This window comes from Haliaeetus leucocephalus, unplaced genomic scaffold (assembly GCF_000737465.1).
Source record: "Haliaeetus leucocephalus isolate CR32 unplaced genomic scaffold, Haliaeetus_leucocephalus-4.0 Scaffold566, whole genome shotgun sequence".
NCBI lineage: Eukaryota > Metazoa > Chordata > Aves > Accipitriformes > Accipitridae > Haliaeetus > Haliaeetus leucocephalus.
The window spans coordinates 560,602-579,039 of NW_010973002.1; the positions used below are offsets into that span (position 1 = coordinate 560,602).

General features: G+C 38.2%; 1 protein-coding gene across 1 annotated transcript in view; it reads left to right on the forward strand.

Annotated features, from left to right (window-relative positions):
- The window catches only part of JAZF1 (JAZF zinc finger 1), a 103,027-nt gene that overhangs the window by 13,252 nt on the left and 71,337 nt on the right, over positions 1-18,438 (forward strand). The gene's annotated exons all lie outside the window — the stretch shown is intronic.

The following is an 18,438-nucleotide window of genomic DNA, read 5'->3' on the forward strand; positions in this document are numbered from 1 at the left end:
AACACTGTACAGGAAGTGTAATTCCTCATTTAAAACCCTTTTTCCTGTGCTAGGTAAATCAACATGCTGCTATTCTGGGATTATTTTGCCTTCTTTTACATCATACTGATTTTTTTTGATCAGGTGTACTGTGGTTGAAAGTTCCAGTTAGTTGATTTCGGAAATGCATTTCTTGGAAGATATTCTGTATGGGATTATTGGTTTTTATACATGGGACACCAGTTTCCTTTTGTATTCTCCCTGTCTAGGGGTTGAGATACAAACTCACAAGCCTGGAAGATTAACCCAAAATTTAATTCAAGATAGAGTGAGTTGATTCAAACTCTCATTGGTCATACATAATGCAAAATTCTTCTTTCTAATTCTACTTCATGTTAAAAAAGAAAAAAAAAAAAAAGAAATCCAACAAACTTCTTCAAACACAGACTCCACCGTTTGGCTTTGTATAATATTTGCTGTAGAGAAAGGGTGTCATTGTGGGGGGGGGAGAAGACTTTGAAGTATGAAAGTAAAAAGTGGTGTTCACCTGGTGAAATGACTAAATTTTCTCCACTGCATGAGACTATGATGATTAAGAATAGCTGGTATTGACATGATTTCCTACTTGGCAAGTAAATCCTGTTCTTCCTGGAGACGGTCCTACCCTTTAAAGCATATTTTGAAATTAACCATGACCCTTTTAACACTTACTTGTGTTGATCTCATTTAATGTATAAAACTTTTTTTTCTTTTTTTCCCAATATGTAGGCTTGGTATGTTGTTGTATATGTTTGTATGTTTTCTTATTTCCATTATATACTTGGGCGTTTTCTTTTGTTGCTTCTGTGGTTATTGTACTTAATGTGATGGAGAGGGAATTTTTGTTTTTTAAATTAGGGAAAAGCTGCTTTAAGACCACAGAAAATGCCATGGGACTTGATTGTCCGATTTGGAATCAGACTACTTTTAAAGTAGTTTGAAAGTGATACCTCATCTAGAGTTCATGATTTTGGTACCCTTTTTAACTGAGTTCTGTGTGACTGAGACAGTTTTAGTTACTCTACATATTTTGTCCAAACTTTCTTACCCTTTCAATTCTGAGAAATAATTCTGCAGAACTGAATTGAGTTGTTCTTATAGTAAAACCCAATCTGAATTGACTCTTATTTAAACCAGCTGCTATTTAATTGCTCTTTTAATTGTATTTCAATTTTTTCCAAAGTGCTGATGTCTTTCATTGAACCACCTGCTCTATGCAGCTCAAGCTCTTGAGGGACCAGCAATATCCATTACACTATGAGACATGCCTTTCTATTTCCCACTATATATGCCAGAGCCGAGTTCTGCTTTGTTGTCCCAGGCTATGAACTCAGATTTTGTAGCCTAATACATGTCATAAACATGTTGCATACTGTTAGATATCAAACACCAGATACTGCTGCACTTTTTTTAAACGCATGCTTTTATGGCTTCCAAGTGGAACTGAACTTAGCTCAGTTCCTGCTGTGAGTTCCAGACCTTAAAACAATCTTCCTCTGCAGGTTTGTATATTCAATATGTTCTGTGTGGGCCATACAGTCTCGTCGAGCCTGGGAAAATAGGGACTTTTGATTCTCAGGGACTGTCAAAATTGTATGATAAGATGTACACTTAATATATGTTGTGGTAGAAAGATTAAGTGGTGTGCTTTATGCTCTGCCCATTGCCCTGTTGTATGGTGGCCATTATAAGCTAAAACAAAACAAAACATAAATCTGGGTTGTCTGCTTTGATAGGTGGGAGGATAAAGCATCAGTAAAGCAGATAGTAGAGACAGAAGGGTACAGGAGTCTTTGCTTCCAACCTGAAACATACTCGTTTCCATTTCCCTTCTACCCCTCGTTATTTTCTCAGGCTTATAAATACAGCAATATTGTATGTGCTCTTAAGTTTTGAAACAACCTTCAGAGTGTGGATGTCTGAATCTATAAGGCTCTGTCTCTTTCTCTGCTGGAGATTTACTGCTATTACAGCTTTCAGTAACTACACACAGATGCAGCTTCCATAGTGTGTGATCCTCATGTAGACAGATAACGTTCCTTTTAAAACCAGTGGACAAGGTATAAATTATAGGTCATAATGGTTTATTATCACAACATCAAACACTTGCACCAGGCATTGACTGAATTGCTGCAAATCCTTTTCTCAGACAAAGTTTAGCGTAGCCTTAATGCAGTCCCCAGTATTGATGATTGTTCCCTACTAAATTTTAGTTTGCTTTCTTAGAAGTCAAAACTGGAGTCAGTAAGACACTCTGCTGCCAAAGCAGATGCAGTTCATCTACTTCCATCCTATAAATACAGGAGTGGTTTGTCTGCAAGGAGCTCAATGGTGCTACTACATGAATGGGATACTGGCTGTGATCTGTCAGGAGTAGTTGCAAATGAGCACTTGGGCCAACATCCTCCAGTACTTTCTAGAGGTATTTCCTTTGTATAGGGGTCAAGTCACTTTTATATTTTGTATTGCATTGAAATGCAGTGATTAGCGGCAATAATATTGCTTATACTACTACTTAGATACAGTATTTATAGCTTTAAGTTAATTAACATGACTATGAATTTTGCTTGGTGTTTATTGGGACCTAAGTAGTGCTGTTTGCGCCTCTGAGTCTGTTAGTCTGGGACTTTGGAGGCGATGGTTCTCAAGATTGCTGTATTACCATGGAATGTGAAGCCCTGGGGTTGCAGCATACTGTCAAGGCCTTTAGGCTTGTGCACTCTAATGGAGAGAGACTCCTCAGTATTTGCATATTTGAAAATTTGTTTAACATGAATACTGCTGGTTACCTGTTAGTGATGAAAGCAGCTGTTGTGGGAATGAGTTGGGGTTTTTTTAAAAAAACAAAACAAACATCCCAGCATTATTAGCACAAGTGAGACGACAGCAGAGGCACACAAATACGTCCTCTGGCTAAAGTTAATGCTAAAAAAAAAAAAAATGCTAAAAATAAAGAGCTTTTGTTCCAAAACTTAATGAATGAAAAATCCTTTACAATTAAGTTTTAAAGAAGGTATTTCAACTTTGAGATGGTAACTACCAGAAATGGGAGGAAAGCATAATTTATTTCACCTTGAAAATAGAAGGTGGGAAGTGCTATAGTAACTTGTATTATTGGAAGCATATGCTGCAAAAAGAACTATTAAATGTGGATTTAATACAGTATCTATAAAATACATTTTCCTTAGATACAGAAATTACTTTGATTAAAAAATTTTCATCATGATGGGGAAAAAAGGAAAGCAGAATGCACCTACAACTGAAACTAAGCTGCCTTAATTACATAGTGTTTCTACTGCAATCACATAATAGCTCTATTAGGGAAATGTTGAAAGCAAAGACTGTTGTAATCTTAAAATCTTTAAAAAGCTACCAAAATACTTTTGATTACATTAATCCTAGGTTCTTTTTTAATAGTGGTTTTCTATTGATAATTGAGATCATACAAGAAAGCTTACATAATAAAATACGTTTTAAGCATCAATCTTGCAAGCAGTTACAGCACACTGGGGTGAATGTTTTCAGTGATGCCTGTGGGCAGGCTGTTGAATGTCTGTAAAGTTTATTCTTGTGCACAACTGGTAGCACAAATGAAGCCTGTGATCAAAACTGGATGGCATTCTTGGGTGAATAGTCCAAGATTGTCCTTGCACATCTCTGAGCCAGTCCTAACATTTTTGCTCCTCCCTCCAGATTTTATTTTTAACTAGCAAGATTTTGCCTCACTGTTACCATTATAAATTCCTGCAGGCTCCAGGCTTCTCCCCCCATTTCCCTTTCCTTTCAATGGTCATTGACTCCTGAAGAACAAATTTCCCTACTCTGCTTCCTTTTTTAATACCACTAGAAGTAAAATCAATCATTTCTGTGAGCATATGAATTTGTGAAAGGAATTAGTTGCATGTAAAGTTCTAAGCACTGCAAACTGTCCCTGTATCTTGTCCAGTTTACTAATTCAGGTTCTACCGCTATTACCTATTTTTTCTGGGATTAAAATTAACAGCTAACGCCGTAGGATTTAATGATCATTTGAAAATTATTTTTAAAAGTGGTAAGTCTTTAGGTAGTGATATATTTAGTATGCACTATGTTACTAATGCAATAACAAGAAGAATGTTTTGGATTTGGAGGCAGTGCCCTTTGACTACTTCTATGTAGTTTCTTAGCAGAGCATCCAAGCCACAGGATACTGGTCCTCTATTTATTTTACCTTAACTTTTTTTTTTTTTTAAAGTACTATGCTCAGTGCTGGATAGAAATTTAAAGTTCTTAGTCCATTCTATACAGGAGGTTCACTCTTGCCCCTGGCCACTTCCATTCAGATTTGCTCTTTTATCACTGGGGATATCTTCTGCTGTGTGTTCAGTGGGTTTCCACTGACAGTTGGTTCTGTGTATGCATTTAGTTACAGGAGTTAAACATGTTTTCAATAAGTGTAGCAATTTACGTTAAAGCTACCTAGCAGCATCCACAGCTTTTGCAACACATTGTACTTTTTCCTGTGGTCCTGCTATGACAGGTTTTCCAGGGGTTAAGCTATCAGCAGTAGTTAAATAAGAAGCTAATGAAAGACTGTAGCCTCTCAGAGGTCATACCCAATAACTGGATGTGCCACCAAAATGTTCTATAGAACATTTTCTCAGAAGCAGTGCAATTCCTGTTGCTTCCTTTTTTCTAAGAGTGTGAGCATTAAGTTGTTTGTATAATGTGTGGAAGACCAAGATTCAGTTTCCTCCTCTCTGATCCCTTAGGAGTGTTTCAATCATAAGACTGTTAACTGGCTTGGGGTAGGACCTCATTCCTCCTCTTTCACATTTCTCCTATTTGCCTCTTGATTTCTGTGTACCATCATTGGAATGTCTGTTGGGACACAGTTTGGAATTAAACTTAAAGTCATGAGGCTGGAGAGAAGTAAGTTTGTTTCTCATTGCTTGCTTTCTTAATGGATGCTTTTTCAGAAGGCATATGCAAAATGGAACAATCCTGAAACAGTGAGCATTTTCCTCTAAAATAAGTATTCATTGCAGCATTCACCTGATAAGCAGAAGATCAGACTTCAAATCTTTCTAACTCAGGCCTGAGATTTCAACTTTGAAGGTGTATTATTGGTAGTATGTTATAGATTAATTGAGGCATGCTACAAAGAAATATATAAAAACCCTTAAAAACTGATTTTTAATCTCAAAATAGTTAATTTGACTTTTTGAATGAAAAAACAAAATAAATAAAAAAAAAAAGTAGAAGAAAACCATCCTAACTTTTTTTCAATATAGCATACACTGTCTTCATTCTCATGTCATGATTCAGAAGCAAAAGGGTAGACACAAGAAAGACTTTTCTATTTTAGGAATCCTACTGGAGATCAGTTTTTCTGCACAAGAAAATCTGAGCCAGTGAATCTGATAAACTACTGCTGTGCCACCTGTTCAGACTTGCTACATTTTATAGTGCCTCATACCAAAGTTCTTTCCCTTTGTCTTCAAATTTAACTTTTCCTTTCTGCAATGTGATACTGTCTTATTTGAATTGAATATCACATCTCTAAAAGTGCAGCGATTCCCTCCGGCTATTGATTCTCATCATGTTGAAGGTGCATGCCAGTGCTTCCAGTAGCTGCTGGATTGAATGCATGTGACAGAATACAGAAACGAAGGGATCAAAGTAGCATGTCAATTGCCAGATAATATTTTTCTGTCTGAGCTTATTTTTAGGTTTGCAGTGACCAAGTAGATCATGTGTTTTTATTCATGTAGCCATATCTTTATGCTCTGCTATTTGACTTGTTCTGGAGATGGAACAAGACAAACTTCAGATGATAATTCAAGCAAGATGTGCAGAAATGAATGTTAGGGTAAGGGGAATGCCTTTTGGTTTGGAAGGATTTATGCAGTTGGTTTTGTTTTCTCTTTTTATCAGTTTCAAGCTAAGTGAAACTGAAGATTTATATAATGTACAGCTCTTTTATTTCATGTCAGCAGTAAAGATCAAAAAGAAGATTGGCATTTTAAGGAAAAGCCCTAATGCCATGCCCTGAAATAAAAATTATGTGATGAATTAAAACATGTAGGACACTGAAAGAATGTATTTTAGTTGTGGGGTTGTTTTTCTGTTTTTAATTGAGAGGTAATTAGCTTTCTTTTGGCAATGCTCATATGAAAGACTCAGGGACAGAAAAAATTCCATCTCGTGAATCTCAAGTAAAAGAAGCATTGCCAAGTCAGCATCGTTCCTTGCAAGTGTGTGTATGCACACCTCTGTGTGTGTAGTTTAGTGAGCAAACACTCGAGCCACCAGTATAAATCCTCAAGACTTTCAGGAGTCTTGTCTTTATCGGTATTTCTTCATCTTTTGTCCCTGTGGCATGCCAAAATTGATGAAAAAATCATCTTGGCTTTCTGGTACTAATTTTATCTTGGCCAGTCCTGTTCCAGTTCCCAGCTTTCTGCATGTATTTTCCATTTACTCTTGCACAGGTCACTTCATTTTGGGGAGGGAGGGGAGAAATTCTTCAGTTTCTTTTCTGTGATGTTTGAATTTGATCATAAGCAGTAGTAGTGCTTTCAGAAGGACTATGTTTGCTGTATGAAAAAATTGTATTCCGATATTTATTTTCATTGTCAACTATGTGGGGTAACAGTGCTCTCTGTATCTGTTTCTGTGTATGGTAGCACGAGACCCTTATTCTTATTAGACTCCAGTAATAACATACGTTCATTCTTTCTGTTACAGTTATTTAACATTCTCACAAAGCTATTTGAAAAACACACTAATATGCCAGGTTTAGATCCTCTGCAGAAATAAGAATTTGTGAAAACTCTATTATGCTTCAATTTCAGAGTGAAGGATGAGCAAAAATTTTACATTTGTGCATTAGTTTTCTTTCAAGTACAATCTGAGATAAAATGGCTGAAAACAGTGGCTGTTCTTTCTATCTTTAGCACTCACAGAAATGGCTGCTGTATACAGCTAGTTACCTGCTATCCTGATATGTTTTTTTCTTTAAATCACCATCAACAACAGCAAAAAAACATATGCACAAGAGAAAATTACAGGCAGAGTAGATAACTTTCTAGGAAAGGTCCTTGCTGTCCAGTGTTTTGCTAAAAGCTTGTCGTGACCATCTGAGCTACATGTGATGACTTCCAAATTGGCAAGCTTACCATCCCTGGAATCCCAGGGCAGTCCAGACCAGCTGCTGGTAATACTCATTGCCTGTGGGCTGATTTTTTTTAAATCTGAAGTTTACTTATCATTGGTCTTTTGTACAAAAGTAGTTGTGCTTCTTTTTCTAACTTTACTGATTTTTAAAAAAATAACAGTACTTCGTGGTAATGCTACCCATTTAGATTTGTTGCAAAAAGGCATGCTCTAGGATTAATCTACAGCAAGACTAAAAATGATACTTTTTCAAATAAATTTAGTAGTTCAAAATGCAAATTATTGCATTACTTTTTTTCCCCCCATATTAGCTTTTAGATATTTTAGTACATTGCGTATTCTTAGATTCCTTCCAGTAATGAATATCCCACTAATTTGTAATTTATTAAAATGTAACAAACTACTTTCTGGAATAATTCCTGAAGTGTCTATGGGGCACTTGATGTTCCCCTCTGTAGTGGGTTGACCCTGGCTGGATGCCAGGTGCCCACCAAAGCCGCTCTATCACTCCCCTTCCTCAGCTGGACGGGGGGAGAAAATATAACAAAAGGCTCGTGGGTCAAGATAAGGACAGTTTAATAAAGTGATAGCAAAGGTTGCGCGCGCTAAAGCAAAGAAAAAACAAATGATGTTATTCTCTACTTCCCATCAGCAGGCGATGTCTAGCCGCTTCTCGGGAAGCAGGGCTTCAGTACGCGTAGTGGTTGCTCCGGAAGACAAAATGCCCCCCACTTCCGTCTCCCTTTACTTAGCTTTTATATCTGAGCTGATGTCATATGGTATGGAATATCTGTTTGGTTGGTTTAGGTCAGCTGTCCTGGTTTTTGCCCCCCCCAAAGTTTTCCCCCCCCCCCGCCTGCCGTTGGGGGGGGGGGGGAAATGTTGGAGAGACAGCCTTGATGCTGTGCCAGCACTGCTCAGCTGTAGCCAAAACACTGGTGTGCTATCAACACCTTTCTAGCTACTGATGCAGAGCACAGTGCTATGAGGGCTGCTATGGGGAGTATTAACTCCATCTCAGCCAGACCCAATACACCCTCCCTTCTCCCTCATTCTCATTTTTGCATGTAACGCTTCCAGCTAAGGACTCTCACATATCATTTGCAAAGTCTTGCTAGTATTCAATGAGGGATGGGAACTGTGACCATAAAGGCCATGTAACAAAATAGAGTTGCAGCACAAAGTATGTCTTTGTATCCTGTTGTAGAGGTTCAGAAGTAGGGCTGCAATTTGGAGGTTGCATACAGAGGCTGTCCAGGTCATGCTTTAGGACAGTCTATAGCCTAGTCTACAGATTAATTGCAGATGAGAGAATATTCTTAGTGCTGGTGAGCTTGGCTTGTGAGGAAAGAATATTGATGTCATGTTCTGCTACATAAAATCTGCCCCAAAGTGTTAGACTCAGCCTTAATTTTTGTTAAATGTTTTTGTGGTTGGGTTGACCTCTCAGTTTGATTTTGAGCCAGAGAGAAAGTTTGTATCTCCTGCAAGGATGCGTTCATTATCCTACCACTTCCTCTGCAATACTCCAGTGTCCCAAGAAATGGAGACCAGGTGGAGAGCTTGACGGAGTTGGCTTCTTCTCTTATGTTCTTAATGAGGCTGTGGGTGAGTTCACCAGGCCAACAAGGGAGTTTTGCACTCCATCAGCAAAATGCTCTTGGAAGATAGTTCTCCGAGATCTATGACTAGAATAACACAGGTTATAACAGTCGCCAAGCACCTTCAGTACAGAGCTGGAAGGAACCTGTGTTGTGCACTGGAATCCTGACTAGGCTTCATGCTGTGGAAATGCAAAACAAAAGGAAGGTTAAAACTGAAGTCAACTGAAAGCAACTGGTGGATACAAAACATGAGTCAAAGAGAGCAATGAAGTTATGTATTATGACAAGGAATTAGTGAAGCTTGACTGCCTTGATTGTGAGCCGATATTATATAGTAAAGGAACTTACAATACGATCAAAACAGAAGTAAGAAGAAAAGGTTCCTGTGTATCCTGGGACTACCTTTTTTGTTGTTGTTGTGAATGCAAAAACAGAGGATAGATTGCTCTGATCTTGTCCTTGATTTTTTCTGAAATTTCTTGTCCCCACCTCAGAAAGTGAAGACAATTTACAAGGCTGTAAAAGTGAGAATTTGCATGATGAAATAGAAATAAAACCCTGAAACTGGTGCACATGCATGGGCTACTTCTGATACACAGCTGTTTGTACATGTTTGTGAATACAGGTGGACAGTTACATACCTTTGATTTCTGAAAGTCTAGCTCTAAAGTCTAATCCAATGCATTTTAGCAATAGTTGTTGGGTACCTTTGCATTACACATTGTTTGTGACCTGTGTTGGACTAAGGTGGACTGAAACAGTCAAAAAGCTTGCTTGGTTCAGCGAACAAATACTATTGAAGGGAGGCTTTATTCAATAATTTGGCTCAGTTATAGTACAATTACTCAGGCTGGTTTAATACTTTCTGAGTCTTGATTTCCCTGAAGCAGTCCGTTTGCTGACGTTAGATTTCTTGTTCTAATTTCCCAGAGAACTGAGAAAGGTTTTCTTTCTTTGTTATTGTTGGGGGTTTGTTTATTGTTTTTTTTTTTTTTAAATCGAGCACATCTTTTTCCCCCAAGTGGGGTATGAGGATACAGGCAGGAAATAATTACAACAGTAATTCCATGTATAGGTGTAGATGGTCCACAGGGGTAGACACTGCTGATTTGTCCTTGATTTGCAGAGGAATTGTGGGTTTCCTTGCATGTTGTTTAATATTGCGTCATTTCTAATTAGAGTAGCTTTTGTAACAGATGCGAAAGACGCCGTAACAGAGAGGGAAGTAGCTATGGATAGAGATGTGTGCTCTACAGGCTTGGCACTACCACCTGTGCCAACATGGAGAGGTATTTCGGTGAGACTAGCCTCATCATCCTAAATTTGCATGACAGTCCATGTTAAACTCTTTCCCCTGTAATAGTATGTCCTTCTTTTTTCAATATACCATTATTTCTTTGGTATCTGCTGCTGTGGTATACTACAGGGAATAGTGAAGATTGGAGTAATTTTCCTCTGACTTTCTTTTAATGCCATTAGACTGAGATTACTGAATCTCGGGTTTTTGATGTGTTGTTTGTTCTTCCAGCTTCACCTCCATCTAATGGCCTTTCTTAATGTGTCAGGTGTGTTAATCTATACTTCTAATGAAACTGTCATAACAAGGCCTGCAGCCTCAAGGATCACTAAGCTGGCTTCTGCTCCTACTTTCTTCTGTGTTTTTCTTGCTGCCCTCAGCCTCTTCAGGCTTCTGCCACTGTCTTTTATGTCCCCCTCTGTTGCTGGCTGGGCAATGCTAGCAGTTTATTGGCCTTGAGGAGAGCATATAATCTTGGTGCATCCTTACAAGCTGATGAAGGGGCACTCTGGATGGAGGTGCAGAAGAGGCAGGTTGTTCCACAGTTGCATATAAGTAATATATCACATTTGCCACCATCAGTGTTGGGGACTGACCGTGTGCATTGAATCAGTAACTTTTCACCAGAACTCTTGAGCTGGGAACAGGTTGGTTTTATTACTTGCATTTGTAGTATAGATAGTAGGACCATTCCTGTTAACATCCAGTTCACCCATAGCTCCTGTGGTGCTAGCACATTCCTTGACAATTTGTGGTAGTAAGTTCCCCTGCTGCTACACGCAATGTAAAGTAATTTCAACAAAACCAGAGGGGTTTTTGAAAGTAGTTTCCTTACCTGCACTAACTTCCAATGTGAAACATCTTTAATAAAGGGTTAAAAACCCAAAACATTACAAAACATCCCTCTTTTCAAGCTGAATCTATGCATTTATGTGCGACTTCCTTTTCTATTATTTCTTATTTCATTTGCTCGCATGCCATTTCTAAAAGGTCAGTATTTACCAAAAGTTGTTAAGCAGTTTAGACCAGGTCAGTTGGGCAATACTATTTGCAAGAGACAGCTGAACAGTTTCTGTCTTCTATACAGAGGACTAGCAGGGTTGATGCTGACTTTATAACCACAGAGCTTAAATATAAGAGCCTGTTTTGAATATTTCCAGCACTGAAACTTTGATCTTATGCTTTTAATGGGATCTGACCAACTACAAAAATACTGTTACCTATGTTGAGATCTTAGAAATGCCCTGAATTTGCACCCAGTGCTATATAGCAACTCTTTAATAAAAAGAAAACCAAGAGTGTTACCATTTTCAATAATGAAAAAATGCCTCTTGCTAAATGTAATTCTCATAATTTGCTAAATATACTGTAAAAATTACATTTTGTGGGGGATTTCACATACATGCAGGGGAGTACTTAGGTTTCCTGTTCCCATTCATTTTCCCATGTAAAACATATCCCTTTATTTTTGATAGTTTTTCTACTGATTTCTCTTTCACAGTTCTTAGTCATTATGCACCTGGAGGTTGCCCTTTTTGTTGTTCGCCATTTAATGTAGAAAGCTGGAAAAAGGGTTTGTAGAAACCTGTAGTGCAGTTATATAAAACTAATTTATTCTTCTTTTTGCTAGTAGAAGAAACATACAATCAATAGGTAAAAACTCTTAATTTTTCTTTTAATGTGCTGTGTAGTGCAACCTCATTTATTCTTATTGACACCTAAGGTTCTGTGCACATAATTGGTCTTTTGCATCGTAGATTTTAAGGGCCTGTGAAATCTGGTTCAGTTAAAACAGTGTAACTCAGCACAGCTAGGCTAGAAATTGTAGACAGTACCACTGCTCTACTGGAAACCAGCATACATCCCTTTCAGTTAATAGTGATTTCCCTTTAGACTTAGGGCCAGTCCAGTAAGGGCCCTTGACTGGAATGGTACGTTGACTTCAAGTGTATCCACCTCAAAATCTGTTATGGGAAACCTCCTGTTGCAGCTTCTAATGACTTGTTTTACAAATCACATCTGCATAAATCAGGACTAACTTCAGTCATCTCAGCAGCGTGTTGCTTGTGAGAGATTGGAGCTGACTATCTTCCTACATGACTTGGACCATTAATATTATGAAGCTTATTTTTTCTTTAACAGTATTTTTATGCAGGGATTAAACATTCCCCAAACTGAATGTAACACAGATTTAGTTTTTATTTCAGACTACAAAATTTACAAGATTTTGCTTACATGATATGCAATCTAAAATAACAACCTACATCCTTTCCCAAAAGTATAGTAAGTCTAGGGATTTTTTATTTTAATTATTCTTTTAATATGATTGAGAAGTAAGGAAACATTGCCAGAGTACAAGCTTTATAGGAAAAGATGTCATATGTTCAATGAGCTAGGCAATTAAGTGCATTTTGGCTTTGTATTCATGTGATGCATAAAAGATGTTCAGTTTCCTCATTATGTTTTTCCTTTCCCTTTGCTACCTCAGTGGTGGTGTATGCAGGCAGAAAATACTGCTTCAGTAAAGTTGGGCTTAGTTATTTCACATCCCAAATGTCTAAAAATCATGCTGGGGGTTTTGTGCATGTGTTGTGATGAAAAGGCTTACAGTTTCTTCATAAATGATTATGATGGAGAAAGAAAAGAACTATGGCACAGAGGTATTCCATCCACATTTCTTGAAAATAGTTCCTTGGCAAAAATTGTAGTAAAGTAGAAGTCCATTAACCGTGAACAATTTTTGATTTGTAACAGCAGTAATTGCATACTGCTTGTCAATGCATGTTCTCACATATGGTATAAAACTAAAACATTGCTATCTGAAGAGTTCTTCATTTTTGCTGATGTCCTCATTTTGTTTGAGACATCGTTTATTGGGGCAGCATGTAGGGCACAGTGAAACTTTCACAATGAAACCTGAAACTGGATGAAACAAACCTGAAGGTTGGATCAAGTTCACAAGAACATTTGCTGAGGTTTTTAAGTCTGGGTTGAATTTGCAGCCAATCTGTGCTCACTTACTGTGCATTGAAAGAACCACAAGAAATGTATTGGTTTCATATGGTTTCAGCCTTCAGTCATTTCACACTACTGGTGACTTCAGTAAAAGCTGGACATTGCTTGCTCAAGCTCCAGTGGAAGTAAACTGAGGCTTGTGTAAAGTGATTTAGAAAGTCAGGTGTGGTTAAGTGGTTTGACAGTATCACCAGGTAGGAAGGAGACAGAAAGCAAGAGACTTCTGTGCTCCCAAAAGCACGAAGATAAAAGGCAGGAGTAGGCAGGATCTCTCATCACACTTGAGAAGCTCCTAGTTGGTCATTATTGGGCTGCAGCACAAGTGTCAGGATTGGACTGTGCATGCAAGGTGGGGGTTTTGTTGACAGAGAAGAGAGGACAGGGAAAGACTGATGAGCAAAAGTGAGGATAGCTTCCCCTTGCAGGTACAAACATGGGAGCTTTGTGGAGGATTTCTTCTAGTCAGGGGAAAATGAGAGAGAAATTTTAATTGTGGGATATGAGTATTTGTGGGGAATAAAAGACTGGATCAGCTGAGTTACATAGGATGATTGAAACATATAAAGAAAGGAGAATTCAAGGGAGAGGAAACACAACCAGAGCCCAGGGAGAATCCTTCAGTGTGATGGGTGGGGGCCAGTATCTCATTTTTGTAGTTAGAGAAGGGAGGCGCTAAATTTCTCATTGAAGGGTTATTTCTAGATCCTGATGAGTAGATGTAAAAGGAAAGCTTTCTATTTTGAATTGCCTCTAGTAAATGTAATTTTTTCACTGCTGGGCATCACTTAAAAACTTTGTTTCCTCATCCTCAGAAGATATTTGCTGGTACTGGTGCTTGCAGCTCTCCCTTCTGAGCACTGTCACAGGAGAAGTCTCATGGATGCATGTTTGAATATTTAGGACTTGGTATCATTCTTCTGAGGTAATGCCACTAACAAATAGTTCCCTCTTTATTTCTCTGTCAACAATGCTGAAATCAAATTAGCTAGCACTTGAAGCTGCTAAACTTTGGTTTTAGTTCCAAAGTATATGGAAATGTATTTGGCAAAATAAAATTCTATAATAAATAAAAAGTGATCTCCCAAAACATATGTAGGAAGCCTGGTTTCTGGGAACCCACCATACTTCATGCCAGTCAGAGTTGTGGAACCTACTGGCCATTTTTTACGAAGCTTAACAGTAGGGTAGAGGTCTTAAAAGGTAGATAAATTAATCTAATCTTCATCTAATAAGTTGTTGGCTGGGCAAGAAAGACCCAAGTGAATGCTCTGGGTACTGAGGGAAAGGACTCAGCTGCTAAATGCTGTCTGGCAATGCAGCCCTGGAGTAGCCTTGGCACATAGGAGCTTAGAGAAAGCAGGTTTCCATCATTTTTGCTGGTCATAGGCAATTTGTTTTCTGTCCATATCATATAATGGAAAACTTTCTGTGGCCTTCTGTTTGGCACTCAAACATTTCTTGCAGTACTTCCTAGAACTACTGGTTAGTCCTTGGGGAATTCACTAAACATCTATGAGAAATTAAGTGCCTTGCTATAATGCTGGCTTTGGATCAGTGGGAGTTGTAAAGAACAGCGTAAGGTAGGAACAGTTCTAGGAGGAACTTATTATAAGAATAATCACCCAGATATCCAAGAAATCGCCCAAATTAAATCTTCCAGGTATGTCTCTTTGGCACCTGTCTTTCTGAATATACTGTGCACTGCAGCCAAAGACAGGCAAAGTCTGTGAAGCTGAAATTGGGACTGGGGATCCCATGGTGGCCATGACAGAAAGTGGTATCTAAAGGGATGAATGCTGTCGGTCTTGAACAGTAGGTCTTCAGATGGATCTGTGTGCTTACTTCATTTGTAGCCAGTTTTCTGCTAACTTTCAACAACTAGTCCACAGTATCTGAACTATAACCCTGGTTTTCAAGTGACAGATGCTGAAGACTTGGCTAGATAATTATGTTAACATTTACTTTTGGGTATCAAACCTAAAAACTGTACAGACAGAAAGAGGGTATACTGACAAGACTTTTACATGAGAGCAACAGTTCACAGAAAGCAGCATTTTCATGATCATGTCTGTGATACAGCTTTGAGGAGAACAAAACTGGATAGTCCCTGAGGAGCCGTTCAGCCAAAGCAGCTCAGAGTTGTAAGAACTGGCCACCGTTAGCCTTGTAGCTCTTGCTGCCTGGCTGCGTATTTGTGTTCTCTTTTTTCCCCTCCTGATTTCCTGTGAAGATGAAATTAATGCAATTCAGACCATGCCTCTGTGGTGTTTTTTTTCCCTGAATAACTTCAGAGCATCTCTAGTTCTCAGTGCATTGAAACAATAGGGACAGAGCTGATGACTTAGATTTGATTTGGTGAGATGCTGTGTGATTTAAGAAGTGTCATGTAGGTTAAGAGGTGGTGACAGGATATCAAAGGCTCATTGCTGTGAGGAGGAGCATAGGATCTCACCAGATAGCAAAAAAGAGTGAAAGGAGAAGAATGGGGTCTACAAGAAGGCCATATTCGCTCTTTACCCCTGTTCATGCATTATAACTTTGAGCCTAAGAATATGTATTTTTCAAACACCGCTAGATGAGCTGCAGACAAGGGAGGTGTTTTAATGAAATCCCTTCTGTTGTACCTCTTGCTGAAGACTGTTGAAAATTACTGACAGTAGCCAAGTTAAGATGAAGGTACACTTTCAATTCTTATGTTTACCTCACATGAGGATGAAATGGGAAGTGTTTTCTATGGAAATTAGAGGACGAGCATAATAAATACGCCCAGTAGCATGTAAAATACCGAAATGTTGTATTTCCTCAAATACTATCTCTGTTAATGTAGCACAAGTTACAAACTGCTCTTTCTTTGCATCATTTGATTTTTGGGAGAGCCATTAGCAAAGGTATGAAGCTGTGAGTCAAGATGCACAGGTTCTGTTCCCCATCCCATCAGTTACCTGCTTCGCAATCTGAGGCAAGTAATCTTTCTGCCCGTGTCACTTCCTAATCTGTCTGATGCTTTGACAGATCCCTCCATGTCTATGATAAAAAGTACTTTATATCAGACAGGTGGTGTTATCAACCTGCATCTCTCTAGTTGCTGTCTGTTCCTGCAGCATATTGAGAATTACAGTTAATAAGCTAATCAAATAGAAATATGTTAATTTAATTTCAATGAAACAGATGTTACTTTAAATTCCATAATACGTAACATAGAGATTAGTTTTTCAAGACTGGACAAGATGGGCAATTTAATGTGAATTAAATGCAGAAATTTCCACTAACATAAGTGGAGACTGTGCTGCGGTTTATAAAGGTTTGGTTATTTTTTTCTGCCCTCAACTGTTCATTTTCCTACACATTTCTTCTGCTTTGGTAGTCTGGTTTAAACAAAAAACAAAACTATCAAGGTGCTCTGTCAAGGGTTGCTTTCCAGTAAAAGACTGCACAGAAACATGCGGTACTGACAGCTGTGTGAAAATGTATATGCTGGGAGACTTCTTTCAAATTTAAAATTCTTTGTGCTTGGTATTCATGTAATAGCTTAGATCTGTTGGCTCCCTGAACTTGCCATTTGTCAAAAAAATGGGCATTTATGAACTTTGATGTATGGTATGTATACAGTACAACTAAAATTAGGCCATGTAAGCTTCAAAAATTATATTCCAAGAAAATACCAAAGCTAGTTTGTAGTCCATTCTCATCTTTTAATTTCTTTTTTTAAATGGTGATTGGTAAAAGGCCCACACCTCAAAATACCATTGTCCCCACTTAATATATTGTCCTTAGTTCTGTGGAATTAGTGAGCTTGAAATCCTACTGACAGGAGAATATTTTAGTCCAGATGGCCTCAGCTTTGTGTAATTTACCTTTTAATGTATGGCTTGCCAGCTGGGACAACTTTGCTTTGGGTGAAATTTGCATAGCCATCAGATATTTGTTACATGTCTGGAAAGAAAAGTGGGAGCAAGTTCTGGCTTATGCCAATACTTTGCTATCGCCACATGCTACCACTAAAGCAGCAAAAAAAGAATTACACTTTTCATTTGTTCTCGGCAGTTAAATTATGAGTCTCTGCCTTACAAAGATCAGATATTTTTCCGTTAGCTCTTTAGTACTGATGAAGCAGGCAGAGCTTTAATCATGAAATTGTTTCACCTTGTTAAAATACTGCCGTTCTTGTTGAACAAATTAAGTTACAAAATACTGAATACATGCACCAGGCATTTCCAGACTTCAAATAAATTTTCAGACAAAACAAACTAAAACATTATGGGAATTCACTTTTTAATGCATGTTTTTATTCTAGTTCTATTTTTGTTACAGTAGTTTTAAAAGATTAGACATTACTGGTTCTAAAATAGTGCCACGCTATTCTTGTAAATGTCCCAATAACAACAATAATTAATATCCCCACATTTGCATTTTAAGCCACTCCATTTCCCTAGTCATCTATTACTTGGATGTAAAAATTCATTTCTAGTCAAAACTTGGCACAAAATACCTGAATTCCATACTTTTTACCAGATGTAAAAATAAAAGTGAATGAATTAATCTTTTTTCCCCCCAATTAAAGGGTTCAATAAAGCATGAGTTAAATTTTGTCCTTGTTTTGATAAATTGTTTTCATTTTTGAAAGTCCAGAATAGCTCTGATTTAAAAAAAAAAAAAGAAGAAAAAAAATTTTAAATTAAGAGGGGAGATAGAGAGGAAGGGGGATCTGCCTCATGACTGTTAACTAACATGAGAACTGCTGCCTTCCAGTATGCCGAACAACCTCAGCTCCTTGGTGATTTCAGAGGAACACTCACTTTGTACAGCGGAGTACCGTAAGAAAACAGTCACCATCTCCATTTGACCACCATTTTGACCACCATTTAGAAGTGTTTAGTTGCAGGCTGTGGTAGGGTGTTGATCACATCTGTCTCGAAATGCTTCCGAGTGGCTAATTCAGGCCAGGGGCCTTGTCAGCGGTGTAGTTGCTTTAGGGTAATGTGTGTCATTGTGTTCCCTGAGAAAGATTATAGACATTTTTCACCTACATCTGTTTCTTAGGAAGACCCTGGTTTGCCCACCCCAAAACTTATTACAAAAGCCTGTGATTTCCTATTGAACCTTCTGGAAGGAAACTTCTCAAGCCCAGGGTGAAACTTCTGGATATTGAGAGAGAGACCCATTGAATGATGGGTTTAAAATTATACTCGATGAGATGCAAGTTTTATTCTGGTTTTGCTGTTCTACTTTTAGTTTTCATTGGAGGAAAAAGTTGAGAAATTTTGAGAATCTTCAGAAAATGGCAGGGTTAGTGCTTTGGGTTAGTGGCCACACAAAGCCTACCAGTGTGCCAGCCAGAGCCCTACC